At 33.4% G+C, this 18,515-nt stretch overlaps 1 protein-coding gene across 3 annotated transcripts in view; it reads right to left on the minus strand.

The window, feature by feature from the left end:
- Positions 1-18,515, minus strand: part of LOC136826117 (PDF receptor-like) — a 154,796-nt gene that overhangs the window by 87,498 nt on the left and 48,783 nt on the right. The window lies entirely within an intron of this gene.

Consider the following 18,515-nt stretch of genomic DNA (forward strand, 5'->3'; position numbering starts at 1 on the left):
AAGATAAAAAGAGTGAGGAGGTTTGTCAACACACGAATAATATATGTATTTATAAACAACATCTGAGTCAGGAAATTAATTCCCGCACACGGCAGATTTCAGTGGTATTAAAGAAACTTTGAAACTTACTAAATACACCATTAATATCACTTTTAGGAAGAACGTTCCATAGTTTTATGGAAAATGGACTGAATTACGGCATTTTTATGGCTACAACAGTGAGATCTTTGTTTATTTAAAAAGTATTACAACGTGGTTGCAAAACTCGTACCGAGCAAGGCAGCCTACGTAAGCTGCTTGTGTTGGTTTAATTTTGACAAGCATACAAAAAAAAAAAAAAAAAAAAAAGTGACTAAGTGTGCACATGATCTCTGCATGTGCCATGTTTAAAGTGTTACAGATTATGACAAGTGTGTGTGTGTGTGTTTAAAGATTACAGATTATCCACAAGTAATCTGTGTGTGTTAAAGATTACAGGTTATCCACAAGTAATCTGTGTGTGTTTAAAGATTACAGGTTATCCAAGAGTAATTTTTGTGTTTAAAGATTACAGGTTATCCATAAGTAATTAAGATATACAAGCAAAGAGAATTTTTTCTTTTATGTTGTCTACTACAACTACGCATTTAGATGCACATAATTATACTTTCTAAGAAAGTTATTATCTAAATGACGCAAGCAATGACCATAAACGTGACAGGTATCTGGTCATTAGGCATATCTTGATTCAAAGTCTTTTCAATGAATCCAACAAGAAATTAGATGTTTTTGAGGATGGTGAGGCTAAGTTAATCCGCAGCGAGCGAATGAAAAGACAAATAAAGTGATAATATCTAAACGTCATAACTAATCGGATTATTTAGTTTTACTGAAATCCAGTACAAATTATAGGATAAATTCGTTGACCCCAAAATTCGCTTAGCAGCAAAGTGTCATAAATCTTGCTACCCCGGACGCTATCTATCTTGAATAAATCTTCTAATATCGACAAAGATAATTAGCAAGACAACCACATTTTTCCTAATCATTTCTCTACCAATTCTGAAAGATGATTATCCCCTTATCTGGATGTCAACAGCCTTCCAAAACCTGGGGCCCGTTTAGAAGAAAATCCCGGAAATTACGGTTCCATTTCCCGCAACGATTGTAACTATCGCTCTAACAATTCCTGAGGGTATCATGAAAGACAAGTTTCCGGAGACTCTATCGCAGCAATGCACTTCCGCTGTTGCTTTTAGTGCCTGGGCCTCGGGATCATTAACATCTGCATCCTAGGAGTTGCAGCAATGTCACAATGCATGCCTTCACCGGAGGGCCAATGGCACCGTCCTCCACGTAATGTTATTGATGGTAATGGTACAGTTTGTTGAAGGAAGGTTGCTTTGCTACTGGGAGGCAAGGAACATCAGTATTTTATCATTTCTAACTTTCATAGTCGTTTCTATATATATGCTGTATATATGTATATATATATATATATATATATATATATATATATATATATATACATATTATATATATATATATACAAAAAATAATCAACACACAATCACGTGTGGAACAGAAATAAATTTCTGACTCACATCAGGATCGAACGCAGGTCTTTCAATTGAAAGGCAAGGGCGCTGCCCACTAGGCCATACAAGACTTGTAATGGCCTAGTGGGCAGCGCCCCTTGCCTTCAATTGAAAGACCTTGGTCTGATCCTGATGTGAGCCAGAAATTTATATATATATATATATATATATATATATATATATATATATATATATATATATATATATATACATATACATATGTGTGTATGTTTAATCAACTGTTTGTGACATCTTAATTTGCTGTTTCCTTATTTATTTTTCTACGCTCTGATCGTCCCACAAACGCGTCTGATGCTGTCAAAACCTGATTTGTAAATTAAGGAGATTTTACGCTTGTTCCACAACAAGGGCATGATCTGCAATCTGCACCAAATCACGTCACACCTGAATGACGCAAATGAAACTGGAGGTTCCAAAAGTCCTTAGAGGCCCAAGCCACACAATGGTATTTATATTTACGTATTTCTCGTTCAGAAATAATCTTTAAGGTTTCAAAGGTCACTTGATCTATATTGTCACATGGAGGTTACTGAAAAGTCCAGGCCTAAACGTCCTACAGTACTTTTGAAATGGCCTTTATACTTATTTTAAAGGGCATTTTTTTTCAAATCTAAGATTAAACATTAAAATGAAGTCGGGGAACGATGCAGATTTTGACTGTACATAACACCTATCGCCATTACAGAATAACTTACTGGTATAGGAAAAAAGAGATAAACCATATTTAATATAAATATACCTCTTGAGTCAAACGACAACATAAATATGAGTGAAAGAGCAATAAATAATTAATGACTTACAACAATCATGACATTTTTGTCTCAATAAGCACTGGTAAGTACTGTTGCTTAATCACAAAATCTTTGACTCATTATGCACTCGTAAGTACTGGTGCTTATAAATTCAGTATTTTATTTTGACATAAGGGACTGTTCTACAATAGACTGAACATCACCACTGACATCCTGCTAAAAGCTAGAAAATATACGAAAGTTAAAATCAAACATACTAGAAAATATACGAAAGTTATATGTAGACGTATCAAACAAAATATATATATATATATATATATATATATATATATATATATATATATATATATATATATATATATACATATATATATACATATACACAACGAATATATATACACAAACAATATATATATATATATATATATATATATATATATATATATATATATATATATTATAAAGAACTAGCTCAACAACAAAATCATAACAGAAAGAAAACAGTAAACAAACTGGCTTCACCGGACTATCAAACTCAAACGACGAAAGAAAACAAAAAAGTGAGATTTTCCCTTTTTTTATATTTTTTTTTTTTTTTTTTTACCTTCAATCCCCAACTCCTCTTTTGAGCTATTGTCCTTTATCTGTCCCCTCTGAAGTCCTTGAAATTGGCTTCAAAAAACTTATATATATATATATATATATATATATATATATATATATATATATATATATATATATATATATATATATATATATATATATATTATATATTTACCATTTTTTAATATATATATTATATTCAATTTTTTCAACGAGCATATTATATTCTCGAAAGAAAACTGCTTTTTTATAATCCATGGCCCTTTAGGCTTTCTTCAAATTAATAATAATAATAATAATAATAATAATAATAATAATAATAATAATAATAATAATAATGCAGTCTCGAACTGCATATAAAATGCTATTGTATTCCTCTAAAAGATTCATAAAACCTCCTAATTAGTAATGACTGGAAGGTATTGAATTCGAGCTAATTAGCCAAAAATGACTGGATTCCTTTCCGTAAGAGAAAAAAAAAAGATAGAAAACACGATTTTATTGATAACTTTACAGTGAAAGCCAAAATATAAAACATCTAAGGATGAAACAAAAATTTGGAGAGAGAGAGAGAGAGAGAGAGAGAGAGAGAGAGAGAGAGAGAGAGAGAGAGAGAGAGAGAAGTAAACGCTTACCTTAATATTATCACAAATCACCACAGAAAAGCGCTGTACATTGAATAATACCATTAAAAAGAGTTACTATTGCTCCATTTATTCATTAATAATTTCATTTACTTTTCATCTCATAAACGATAAATCATTTAAACACGTTCTGGTCAATCCCGTTCTGCGGGCAACTCCACACGACTTCAAACAGGGCGCAAACTTGTATCTGACATGTTGACGTGTTCCGAACACGTCCTTGGTAATTCAGTATCATGGAATTTGTAGGTTATTTTTCCCTATTTTATTCTGTGCAAAGCATGTTTACCTGAAGCTGAGTTTTATAATTTTATATATATATATATATATATATATATATATATATATATATATATATATATATATATATATATATATATATATTTTCGTGAAGACGAGAACAATCTAATTGAACATAAAACTTCAATGACTTTCTTCTACGATCTCATACGGCAAAGGATTAATTATATACCATTTGGTAATACATTTGCATTCCTAAGTCTTATGGATTAATATTGCAAATGTTGAGAGTTTCCAGACGTGCGCTCCGTTACTGCCAATAAAGGAAAACTTGCGACGTAATTGGATAATCACTTTTGACATCCGCCTGGAAGCGAAACGTTAATACCTGAGCTGAAGGTGGCTTAAAAAAAAAAAAAAATATGCGCCGACGTTTCTTCAGCGCAATCGAGTTTTCCGTACAGCGTATAATCAAGGCCACCGAAAACAGATCTATCTTTCGGTGGTCTCGGTGTGATGGTGTATGAGCCGCGGCCCATGAATCTTTAACCACGGCTCGGTGGTGGCAAATCCTATTTCGTTGCCAGAAGCACGATTATGGCTCAATTTAACCTTAAATAAAATAAAAATGACTGAGGCTGGAGGGGCTGCAATTTGGCATGTTTGATGATTGGGGGTGGGTGATCACCATACCAATTTGCAGCCCTCTTGCCTCAGTAGTTTTTAAGATCTGAGGGCGGACAGAATAAAGTGCGGACAGAATAAAGTGCGAACGGACAGACAAAGCCGGCACAATAGTTTTCTTTTACAGAAAACTAAATGGGGGGAAAAAGTCCAAAAGAGTTTCGGGCTTTTCTTCGTTTCTCAGTGTTTTGAAAACAATCTCATCATTATATTAAACAATTTTATAACCTATTCAGCTCATGCATCTCTTAATGAAGACTGTTTTCTTCATTCAAAATACTCAGTTATAGTCTGTGGCTCCATTTTCTTTCTTTAATGGCGTCCTTCTTCCAAAGGGGCTACCACACTAGCAAAATCTTTCGGCGCCTAAAACTGCTTTCCTATTCCTAATTCACCAAGATCATTATCGGGCATTATTAAGGGGCCAATTATAGTTGCCTGTATCAGAGGCAAATTATCATATTCATTATGTATAATGCTTATATTAATTTGAGCATCATGTTTACAAGGCACTTTCCTGGAGTTTCCTGCAATACTGAAAACTACATCTTACAGGCTTATCTTAATGTCAGCAGTGATAATTATTATTCTACAATCTTTTCTATTTATATAGAGGCAGTGAGACTCACGGTTTCTGGAGTGCAAAGATAATAACAGCAAGAACGAAAATGTATAAAAGAAATAAACGTAAATCCTACATCGTTAACTCGTTCCCAGAACACTCGCAATATACCTCTGCAATTGCAGGATGATCCTGATTCATTATGTTCGTTACGCTGATCCATATTATGTTGCCACAAGCCAGATAATCCTTCTATGCATGGAATATGGCAGACATGAGGGGTTTCAGTTTGGCCAAAGCTGTAGATTCTTTTCAGAATCGTACCGATCACTGATCTTATTTCCCGTTTCTGTAATCCGATTGGCAGAAGCACACTTCCTGCCGTCTAGGTTACTCCTCGTCAGGTTCTACCATCTTTCTTGCATGGAACTGATCCGTTTTTTTTTATCTATTTACTTCTTAATGTTCTTTTCAGTTCTTCTACGTCAAAGCTTTGATTATCAGTTACAGTCTCTTCCCTCTATTTCAATTTCATTCAGTCTCAACCAGACATTAAACCCTTTGTTGGCCGAGTCGGTTGAGCTTCAGACTGTCACTCGATGGGCCGGAGTTCAATTCCCGCGGCCGGCTGATGAAGAGTTAGAGGAATTTATTTCTGGTGATAGAAATTCATTTCTCGCTATAATGTGGTTCGGATTCCACAATAAGCTGTAGGTCCTGTTGCTAAGTAACCAATTGGTTCTTAGCCACGTAAAATAAATCTAATCCCTCGGGCCAGCCCTAGGAGAGCTGTTAATCAGCTCAGGGGTCTGGTTAAACTAAGGTATACTTAACTTTCAACCAGACATTAACCGACTAATTAGTACCAAAATGAAAGTAAAACAGGTTATTAATAAATATAACTGGAACTTTCTTGTTTGTCCGGCCCGGGTAAGGGCGGGATAGCTATGGGATCGCTAGGGTAGGGGAGAAATGACACATCCACCCTCCGCCTGCAAACCTGTTTGCCCGCCCCGGGTGGGGCAGGTAGGGGATCGGGAGGGTTCCAGCGCAGCGTAGCGCGTTCCATCGAGCTCGTGTAAATATAAAGACGAAGATCAAAGATGCTGCAGCGACATTCTCGCGCGCGTGACACTAATACCATCTTATGCTTTGAGGTTTGGCCACGATCGACTTGGTTATCTAACCTGAGATGATTCGTGCTCGTGTCAAGTTTGAAAGTTTTTTTTGCAGTTTACATTTTGTTCTAATTTTTTTTTTCCATTTTTAAAAATTATTTTAGTTATAATTTTTCTTTGATTTTTGCTAAATTTTTCTATTCTTCTATTTTTTATTCATTTTGATTAATAATAATAATAATAATAATAATAATAATAATAATAATAATAATAATAATAATAATAATAATAAAAGATCTTAAGCGATAGAGTTATTTATATATCCAATTCTCTTGATTTTACCAATAAATCAAGAACCTACTCATTACCAAAAGACGAAGTCTAAAGCCTGCGCACACGCACACACACACACACACACACATATATATATATATAAATATTATACATATGTATATATTTGTATATATATGATATATAAATATACATATATAAATATTATACATATGTATATATTTGTATATATTTGTATATATATATACATAAATATACATATATAATATATATATATATATATATATATATATATATATATATATATATATATATATATATATATATATATATATATATATATATATATATATATATATATATATATATATATAGAACTAAACTAAATAAGAGATTTTCTGAACCCACCCTTAAATCAGTTTTATAGGGCCGTGATTTCAAAAACAAAGCAAACGTGACCAATAAAAATTTCTTGGATGGCGTTTTTATACCGGGCCATTAATTTTACTGTGATTAATGTCCACGTGAAATATCGGGTATATCTCTGTTAATTTATCTGCAACCGGTTCGCATAACTGTATCATACATGTATACGTATGTATATACTGCGTGTGTGTATATATACATATATATATATATATAATATATATATATATATATATATATATATATATATATATATATATATATATATATATATATATATATATATATATATATATATATATATATATATATATATATAAAGGTTATTCAAAATGACTGACGAGTTCTTAAGCACAGTTCTGAAGAGAGAGGAAAGAACGAGATATTGGTTCTGTAATGCGATACTCTTTCGAGAACATTTTCCATTTTCATTTATATTTTATTCTTCCCCACGAAGCTTTTTTTTCTCTTTTGGTCAGTCTGCTATGAAGAATCCTTTTCCAGGTAATTTCCTCTTAGGATTTTTCCATATAAATATCTGCCATTTTAAATAAAGTTAAAAAAGTTAAAGTCCTCCTGGGACCCTGTAGGTTCATAGAGCAGGCGCTGATCTCCCGTTAAACAGTAGGTCTATTTTAAATAACAATTATAAGAACAATAATAATATACTATTAATAAAAGGTCCATTTTTCCTTACGGCTTTTATATGGACGGCTATATTTTAGGTCGAGATTTTGTCTGTCTGTACGTTAAAATAAAGATGTGAACACCATTTCAAGAATTTACTTTCTTCTGACACTAACACTAGAAATAGAACCACGACTTCAAGAGTATTTTGGGAGAAAATTAAAAGGAATTAAGATACCACATGATCAGCGTCTCGTGATACTCTATACATACTCACCATTAAAATGAGGGGATACATATTGTATATAAATTCACCTTTGAGAGTAGGTTGACTCCCAACCAACCCCTCATCAATATCAACACTGTACAAGAGGCAGCATTAAAGTGATTCATTTATAATAAAAGCCTCTCAGTTCAAAATCGTTTTCTTCTTACCGTTTAGCCAAATATTCATTTTCTAATTCCTTTTTTATGGCGTTTTTAGTATCTACATCGCAAAGAAACTCACGCGCTATGCTGGGAGAGATAGTTTTTGTCCAACTTACCTGGCTAGGCTATTTCTCCTCGAGATCACCTACTACGGCCTTTAAGTCAATACTAATTAATCAAATGTCCTCTAATCAATGATTTTTATCAGCAACGAATCTGTCGACAACCACGGCGTAACTTAATTAGTGTTTACAGGTCGGGCACCAAAGTAAATGATAGTTAGGAGCTTAGTACCAAATGTAGACCTATGGTATATGTACGTGTGTTTGTGTGTGTGTGTGTGTATTATATATCAAATAACATATAGTTCATACAGAATCGTCCGTCGAAAGATATGTTTAAACATTCATTTGTAATTCTCATTTTCAGTGAGGTCGTGAATTCCTTAAACTAAGAGCCTTTAGAAGACTTTTTTTTTTTGTTTCTCTCTCTCACGAAAATCATTTCGAAAAGCCAGCGAACTTTATTATAATTCCAAGCGCAGCAAATCACCCTAAGGTATGGGAAAGCTCAGTTCAGGTGACAATAGATTACATTTTATGATGACATTACTCGAGTTTTATGGAGTACACGTTTCATCGTTCGCTTCAATAGGCCTATTAACGAACATAAAGGTTTCAGTTTAATGGAGTTTCATCCAGTTGATGGGTGATGTTTTCTCGGAAAGTATACTGAACAAAATTGTGGGGTTTTTCGATATTTTTTTTAATTGATGTTATCGATTCTCACTATAGATATATACAATAACTTTACTGATATTGTTCGGTATTAAATATCAAGACAAACTCACTGTCAGGGTTCTTTGATTTTTTTTGCGAATTGATTGCCAATTGATTACTGATATTATAGATTAAATATCACAAGAAATTAAAAGTAAGAGGAAATTTTACTGAAGTTGATTGTTTTTTACTGTTGTCTAAATATCACAAGAAATTTATCACAAGAAATTAAAAGTAAGAGGAAATATTAAAATACTGAAGTTCATTGCTTTTTTTACTGCTGTCCTGATTGATTCCCACTACAGATATACAATAATTTTACCGATATTATGCGGTATTAAATATCACAAGAAATTAAAAGTAAGAGGAAATATTAAAATATTGAACTTTATTGCTTTTTTATCGCTGTCCTAACTGATTCTCACTTTAAAACTACGATGATTCTACTGATTCCATCCCTATCAAATATCAGGTAAAACTAAATTTTAGAAGTGTTAAGGCATAAAATTTACGAGTTACCTTTCTGGTCCGAACGGTTTCCTTGCAATGTTTTTAGAGAATGCATGAACTGTTGGCATACAATGCATATATGCATGACTGGGCTCTTTTTTTTTCTCACATACACACGTAAACGAAGCTTTTAGGATGAAGCGTTTTTCGGAAAAAAAAAAATCTTTAGATTCGCTTCACTTGCTGAGATCTTTTCCCACGTATTTTTAATTTTTTAAAAATATAGGAAAAGCATTCGAGACTTCCATTCAAAAATCAAGAACAAAAGTGAAACGACTATTTCGAATTTCCTTGTAACCGATGAAATTTTTTCTCCCACGGTACTAAAATGTAAATGTTCATATAACATTTTTTACCGGATAATATCGGAACATTTAAATTTCAAAATTGATCATCAAAATTCATGAAAAAATATAAAATACTCAACGTTTCTTTCCTCGTCTATTGAAACTGGAGAGAGGTTGTGTCCCGGTAACTGTCAATCTATTTCGAGTGCTGCTAATAACTCTGTCATTATGAAAGGAATTGAATTCTTAATGAGTTGGTCAAAATGAATTATTTCTCCGCGTTGAGGCAAACTGGAACAATAATGGCTTGACAAAAATGATTCATATTAAAAATAAAAAACATATAATGTACGTAGCATAATAACGACATATATTTAAGAATGTAAAATAAAAATTCGTAAGGCAGTGGAGAAACAATTGAAGATCTACAATAAAATCTACAGTATATTTTATAAGGGTTTAACGAAGACTAATAACACAGCTTACTTCTTCAACAGCTGGGTAACTTAAGATAACAGACAAGCAGGAATCTCTTTTACAGTAATTACAAAACATCTGCAAAAGATGTAAAACTTTGCTTCAGGAAAATATATGAAATAAAGTTTCTTGGAAAAAACTGGCGTGTCAAGAGCCGTCAGACATCTCTGAACCTCCCCAACGAAGATGGACAGAGGTGATGAATTACTCTAGTCTACTTTTGTTTCTCTATCCGCAAAATATTCCGGTTCTAAATGATAGGCAAAATCCATAACCAAAGTATCCACATCCTATGGTAATCATTATTACACGATACGCTTGCCTCTTCCCCTTCACCCCCCCCCCCACCCCAGGCAAAGGTGGACGCATTACAATTTTTAGAGAAAGATTTTTCCCTTTCCTTTACAGACGAAAAAGGTGGTAGGGATCGCGGATGGAGGTGCTGGTGGTACCTCAAAGGTAACTGGGGGGAATCCAATCAAATTTCAATTCAAGGATGGTCTGTAACTACAGAAATAGAAGATTGGCTCTTGTGAATGCTTCTGCCATCCCCTTCTTAATTTTTTTGGGGGTATTAGTAATATCTCAGAGGTAACTGGCGACATTTAATCAAATTCCAATTCAAGGATGGTCTATAGCCAAAGTAAAAGCAGAAGATTAGATCTTACGATGTCTCTTGCAGTTCATGGAAATACCTTTTTTTTTTAAATTTTTTTGCATTGGTAGACATAACAGCATTCCGAGAGACTCGCCGACCAAAAACTCGGCAAGCTAAAAGTATCTGGCGTTGCCAGCTTAGATTCAGTGACTTAGTCATAAAATTCCTCATAACTGCGCACCGACATTCACCTAAACGAACGCCTGGGCATCTCTGCTGCTCTTTACGATGTAAATTGTGACAGTAAAATTCATTTACAGACCCCAATACCGTGCTCTTCAAAGCAACCGAAGGAATATCACCCTGGTTTTAAAACTGATACTGAGGCAGATATCGTAAGCGGCTAATGATATTAAGAGCAATATCGTGGTATGTGCTCTGACATATAATTTTGCATTGCTCTGTATGAAGGTGACGCGTTATGTCCACCAAAATTACTCTGAGATTTCTTTTCCCGAAAGACATCCCCACTTCATTTTAGAAGAGCAGGATCAGAATATATATATATAGATATATATTTTTGTTATTAATGCCAATACTATCCACTACGATTACTCCCTTTGAAAATGATAATTTTCTTCATAAAAGGCAAAAATAAAATTGGCGAATAATGTTCATCAATTCTATTAGATTATAGTTTCTCCACTAATTCTTCAGTCTTCAATTTTATATGATAAAATGATTCACTACACATATGCAAACATATGACTGAATACGTATGTATGTATGTATGTATTTATGTATGTGTGTATGTATGTATGTATGTATATATATATGTACCGTAGTTTCTCCACTACTTCTTCAGTCTTCAATTTTTTATGATAAAATGATTCATACACATATGCAAACATATGAATGAATATGTATGAATGTATGTATTGTACAGTATGTATATATATATATATATATATATACATATATATATATATATATATATATATATATATATATATACATACATATATATATATATATATATATATATATATATATATATATATATATATATATATATATATATATACACACACACACACACACACACATACACCTACCAGAGAAGTGACTATTATAATCACCCACAAATATTAATTCTCTCCCGAAACAACCCGTCACATCAATCTAGGAAGACAAACGCTGGTGCTCACACGTCCCAACATAAAACCCCATGAATGCGTCTTCAAGATTAATTTAAAAAAAAAATATTAACCACAATACTTACATCGTTAAGTTTACTAAGTGGTCACGTCAAATGAGACAGCAATTAAAGCTGACATCAAAGCTGACATAGCTTTATGAAAATATTTTGGGATTCGTTATCCAACCGTACCATTATTTGGGTTCAATCCTTTTTAATTGTTTTATCTCATTTGCTCATGTGCACATATTCTGACTATTGTTGTAAATAGACTACAGGAGAGAGAGAGAGAGAGAGAGAGAGAGAGAGAGAGAGAGAGAGAGAGAGAGAGAGAGAGAGAGAGAGAGAGAGAGAGAGAGATGGTATGATTACGTTTTCAATGCCAGATACCCAAGCTAAAATCGAGTAATTCTGTGAAACTCTCATTATTATTATTATTATTATTATTATTATTATTCAGCAGATGAACCCTATTCATATGGAACAAGCCCACCACAGGGGCCACTGACTTGAAATTCAAGCTTCCAAAGAATACGGTATTCACTCGAAAGAAGTAACAGAGGGTAATGGGAAATACAGAAACAGATCAATTACCAAATCAATAAATAAGTAAATAAGTAAATTAATAAATAGATAAAAAAAGTCATTAAATTATTGAAATACAAGGAGAATTGTATTGGGGTAGTAATGCATTGCATCTAGGCTTGAACTTCTGAAGTTCTGAAGTTCCAAATGCACGACATCCCTGTGGCCAGGGAAGAGATAAACTTCAAATTTCCTCTTACTGCTTTTCGTCATTGGAATTGTGAAAGTTAGAAGAGTCCTTGCAAAGAGAAATATGCGTTTTTGCTTCCATAATATAACCACAAATGATATGTGCATTGTTTTGATGGATGTACAATTATAATATAACCACATTTAATAATTGTTTCTCAGTTGGCTGGTTGTACAGTTATAATATAACCACATATAATAATTGTTTCACAGTTGGATGGTTGTACAATTATAATAAAACCACATATAATAATTGTCTGGAAGTTGAATGTTGTACAATCATAATATTTACCTTAAATAGAATAAAAACTGCTGAGGCTAGAGGGCTGCAATTTGGTACGTTTGATGACTGGAGGGTGGATGATAAACATACCCATTTGCAGCCCTCTAGCCTCAGTAGTTTTTAAGATCTGAGGGCGGACAGAAAAAGGGCGGACGGACAGACAAAACCATCTCAATAGTTTTACAGAAAACTAAAAACGAAGACCCCAGTGCTGAATCGTAATATCACTGACATCAGTCCCACTGATTACCTTAATTATCATTTGCGGTGACGGAAAGAACCTGGTCTTTTGCGTGTCTGGAGGGTCATATAATTTTCTCTTTCATCAACGTGACGTGGCCATGAATTGCAAGATCATTAATTAGGAAGTGTATGTTTATCACTAGTTTTAGTTCCCTTTCATGTCTTAATTTCCAGATAAGGTTTACAGTCTTTATCATGTCTTCATTTCCAAATAAGGTTTACAGTCCCTTTCATGTCTTCATTTCCAAATAAGGTTTACAGTCCCTTTCATGTCTTCAATTCCAAATAAGGTTTACAGTCCTTTTTTATCTCTTAATTTCCAAAGAAGGTTTAAAGTCCTTTTCATGTCTTCATTTCCAAATAAGGTTTACAGTCCCTTTCATGTCTTCAATTCCAAATAAGGTTTACAGTCCTTTTTTATCTCTTAATTTCCAAAGAAGGTTTAAAGTCCTTTTCATGTCTTCATTTCCAAATAAGGTTTAAAGTCCTTTTCATGTCTTCATTTCCAAATAAGGTTTAAAGTCCTTTTCATGTCTTCATTTCCAAATAAGGTTTACAGTCCTTTTCATGTCTTCAGTCCTTTTTTTCTTAATTTCCAAAGAAGGTTTAAAATGTCTTCATTTCCAAATAAGGTTTAAAGTCCTTTTCATGTCTTCATTTCCAAATAAGGTTTCATGTCTTCATTTCAAATAAGGTTTACAGTCCCTTCATGTTTCAATTCCAAATAAGGTTTACAGTCCTTTATCTCTTAATTTCCAAAGAAGGTTTAAAGTCCTTTTCATGTCTTCATTTCCAAATAAGGTTTAAAGTCCTTTTCATGTCTTCATTTCCAAATAAGGTTTAAAGTCCCTTTCATTTCCAAAGGTTTAAGTCCTTTTCATTTCAATTTCCAAATAAGTTTCAGTCCTTTTCATGTCTTCATTTCCAAATAAGGTTTACAGTCCTTTTTCATGTCTTCATTTCCAAATAAGGTTTACAGTCCTTTTCATGTCTTCATTTCCAAATAAGGTTCACAGTCCCTTCATTTTCCAAATAAGGTTTAAGGTCTTCATTTCCAAATAAGGTTTACAGTCCTTTTCATGTCTTCATTTCCAAATAAGGGTTTTCATGTCCATTTCCAAATAAGGTTCACAGTCCCTTTCATGTCTTCATTTCCAAATAAGGTTTACAGTCCTTTTCATGTCTTCATTTCCAAATAAGGTTTACAGTCCCTTTCATGTCTTCATTTCCAAATAAGGTTCACAGTCCTTTTCATGTCTTCATTTCCAAATAAAGTTTAAAGTCCTTTTCATGTCTTCATTTCAAAATAAGGTTTACAGTCCCTTTCATGTCTTCATTTCCAAATAAGGTTTACAGTCCCTTTCATGTCTTCATTTCCAAATAAGGTTTACATCCCCTTTCATGTCTTCATTTCCAAATAAGGTTTACATCCCCTTTCATGTCTTCATTTCCAAATAAGGTTTACAGTCCTTTTCATGTCTTCATTTCCAAATAAGGTTTACAGTCCTTTTCATGTCTTCATTTCCAAATAAGGTTTACAGTCCTTTTCATGTTTTGATTTCCAAATAAGGTTTACAGTCCTTTTCATGTCTTCATTTCCAAATAAGGTTTACAGTCCTTTTCATGTCTTCATTTCCAAATAAGGTTTACATCCCCTTTCATGTCTTCATTTCCAAATAAGGTTTACAGTCCTTTTCATGTCTTCATTTCCAAATAAGGTTTAAAAATCTTTTCATGTCTTCATTTCCAAATAAGGTCTACAGTCCTTTTCATGTCTTCATTTCCAAATAAGGTTTACAGTCCCTTTCATGTCTCAATTTCCAAATAAGGTTTACAGTCATTTTCATGTCTTCATTTCCAAAAATGTTACAGAAACATCATCCGCAGGTAAAACAAAACAGGCTGGAAATGTTTCAAGCCAGCAAAAGCCTTTTCCTGATTAATTTGGAATTGGATTATCCTCTCCCCCCCCCAACAAAAAAAAAAAGAAAGATATAAATGACACGCTGAACTAGTGAGGATAAACAAATAGAAGAAAACGAATTAAAATTTATTTGGTAATATCTGCATCGCTCTGGCACTAACCAGTCCATACCTGATGAGTCTCTTAACTCGCCACTTATTCTTTTCATTTCTCTATTCGATTACAAAGGGTCAGACAGGTCTTTTGACAAGAGGGATACCAAATTGTTTTATGCCACACCTCATTGGTATTCCCACGTAGATTAAAAATTCTGAAATTCAGTGCTAATGGTTGGGTAAACGTTGTTGAAATTTTTTAAAAAATTAAAAAAAAAGAACTTTCAAGCTTATAACATGTCAATCGTCTCCTACAAACCATTGCAACAACTTTGATATTTTTGATATAAACAAAAAACCTTTACGTAAATACAATCAGGAGCTTTGGAAACGAAGCACAGCTAAATCTCTCTCAAAGTAATCCCGTTTCATAAATGTAATTATTCAGGCATGCAATGAAGTTGCAGTTTAATCTCAACTGGAAAACCACACTAATCCACATCAACTTCTGGTCTTGGTCAAGAATAAACATCTCAAGTCACGTAAATCCCATTCACCCATCCTCTTCTTTTGAAAGACACATCTCAATCACTGTCTAAGAAAGGGATTATGGAGAGGCCACAATAATAAAGTCTGAGGAAAGAACAGCCTACAACGCGTCCAGATCGAACTGACAAAATCAGACCACCTTTTAAGAGGACGTGTATGTTTCACGGAGATCGTCTGTCCGTCACAAAGACGGAGAACTCGAGATCCATGGTGAGAGGAAAATATCACGATTCGTCAAAAGAAAAACTAAAAAAAAAAAAAAAAAAAAACTAAATGAAAAACTTCATCTCTTGTAACAAACTAATCCTTTGTCAGGAACGCCCATTTTGGAAGAAAGATGTCAATGATTTTGCGTCGCTGGTTTAGATTTAAGCTGAACGTAAGTCACGCTCTTTCGAAAACTCTCAAAAGCCAAATTTTCTAAACGATGCAAAGTAGTTACGAAACTGCGCACATGACACGTGATCGTGCCGGCAAAAAAAAAAAAAAAAAAAAAAAAAAAAAACGCTTTTATAAAAAAAAAGTTTTTTCGTGTTGAGGTTTCATTCTTCGTGATTTTGCATAACGTAACTACACTTTTTTTTATTATTTTTTTAAGAAAAAGACTACAGGTATATACCCAGACGAAATTTCATATAAAAAAATTGAGGTCATCGGAGAAGAGTTTTATAAAGAAGTGAGTTTTATCTTTAAACTTTCTGAATTGTCACCTGATCACGTCAAGAGTTACCAGATGTGTTTTTTTTTTAAATACAGGATTTCTTTGGTTTGTGTTTTTTATTTTTTTTATGAAAGTTTCTTTTACTGGGTAAGTAGCGTTCGACCCAAATGCGGTCCTTCTTTATAAATTAATACCTGATAAGTTATATGAATATTATGTCTACACACCACACACATATGTAATACATACATACATACATACATACATACATACATACATACATACATATATATTTATATACGTATATATTTCAACAATTCCCTTTCCAATGGCAAAATTAAGTGACAGCATACTATCTTACGAGCTTTTATGAGTTTCATTAGGTATCAAACTTATAGATCTTATTAGTGTTGCCATTTCATCGCTTTGAAAACTGAATTTACTAGCAAATTTTCTTCGATGCCGATGACCTTTGTTGTTGTGACGCCAAACAATGTTAAATCAAAAATCAAACAAAATGATACAGATTATAGATTTTCTTAAATATTTACCAATCCAGAAGAAATAAGGCGAGTAATTCGAGAACACGGAAAACAACCTGGCACACTGTCAGCGCTAAATTCAATTCCGATTTTGAATTTAAAATCCAAGCTCTGTGTCGAGAATAGAATAGAGAATTTAGGCCAAAGCCCGAGCGCTGGCACCTATGAGGTCAGTCAGCGCTGAAACGGAAATTGACGGTAAAAAGGATTGAATGGCGTAACAAATGAAAACCTCGCGGGGAGAGGGTTGAGGAAAGTAAGATGGGAGGAAGAGAATATGAACGGAGGTACAGTAAAAGGAATGAAAGGGGTTGCAGCTAGGGGTCGAAGGGACGCTGCAAAGGACTTTAAATAATGGTTATGGTGCAGAATTTGTTTTTAACAATGGAAATAAATAGTTTTAATCATTAAGAAAGTAGAGATTAGCCCCATATTTCTGATTATGATAAAGATTAGCGTGGCGTATGAAAAGTATCCGACAGAATGTTGTTGAACTATTGCTTTTTAATTAAACTTCAATAATATTCTTTCAGTTTTTAAATACCAGTCAGGAACTAAGAATGTGCAGGATAAAGTTCACTTGAAAAGGGAGGCAGAATCTTTTGAGCTAAACTTCCGAGGAGAAAAAATAAGGCAGATCTCAATAAACTCCACATAAAGCAATGTAAATAAAGTAAATAAAGTCACTATACCTTCGTGTAAGAATATGTGACAGCAAGTAACAATAACAAACTATTTAGATGTGGAAATAGCAAACAAACATTAGATCCCTATGAATCAATCTGTTTGCAAAACCAGCCCAATCTATACATTGTGTTATTCAATTTTTATCCTGCTTACACCTTACGCATTTCTCCCTGTCACTTTCTCCCATCTCACCCCAAGGTGCGTAAAATATTCACCCATTCACCAACCATTCCCTGCATAACCAAGCCACCCCTAGAGAATGACTGATCTTTTCATTTGAGATGGCGTTCTTACCTAAGCTTCCTTGATTCACCAAAGTTTCCACTCCTCACAATTCGCATGCATGACACATTCTCTTCCAAAATGACAGTTCAATGGATTCTTCCAATACTCGTTTTGATGCCCGTACCTTCATTTGTCTATCATTTATTTACCTTTAAATTACCCTCACTCTTGCTGAAATTCACTTTATAACTTCATCCTCTTCCAAAATACCTACAAAATCTTTTATCAGCCTCTCATCTGCTTGTCTTTAAAAACACTTCGTTTACGAACTTTTTCTTACCTCCAAAAATTGTCACCTATTTATATATATACTGTGTCTTTGCACCATATTTTCTCATTAATTCTTGCATAAAAATACTGAATATCTCTCTCTCTCTCTCTCTCTCTCTCTCTCTCTCTCTCTCTCTCTCTCTCTCTGTCCCTCTGTGATAAATGGATATAAAAACTGACATTTCCTATGTTGACTAATCTACTTGAATGCAGCCTTTTTCCTCACAGTCATCAATTTCTCAGGCTATATTTTTCGTGGCATTTCATCTCTCTCTCTCTCTCTCTCTCTCTCTCTCTCTCTCTCTCTCTCTCTCTCTCTAGATAGATAGATAGATAGATAGATAGATAGATAGACTGACAACACAGATATGCATTTAAG

This window comes from Macrobrachium rosenbergii, chromosome 40, assembly GCF_040412425.1.
Source record: "Macrobrachium rosenbergii isolate ZJJX-2024 chromosome 40, ASM4041242v1, whole genome shotgun sequence".
NCBI classification, from domain to species: domain Eukaryota; kingdom Metazoa; phylum Arthropoda; class Malacostraca; order Decapoda; family Palaemonidae; genus Macrobrachium; species Macrobrachium rosenbergii.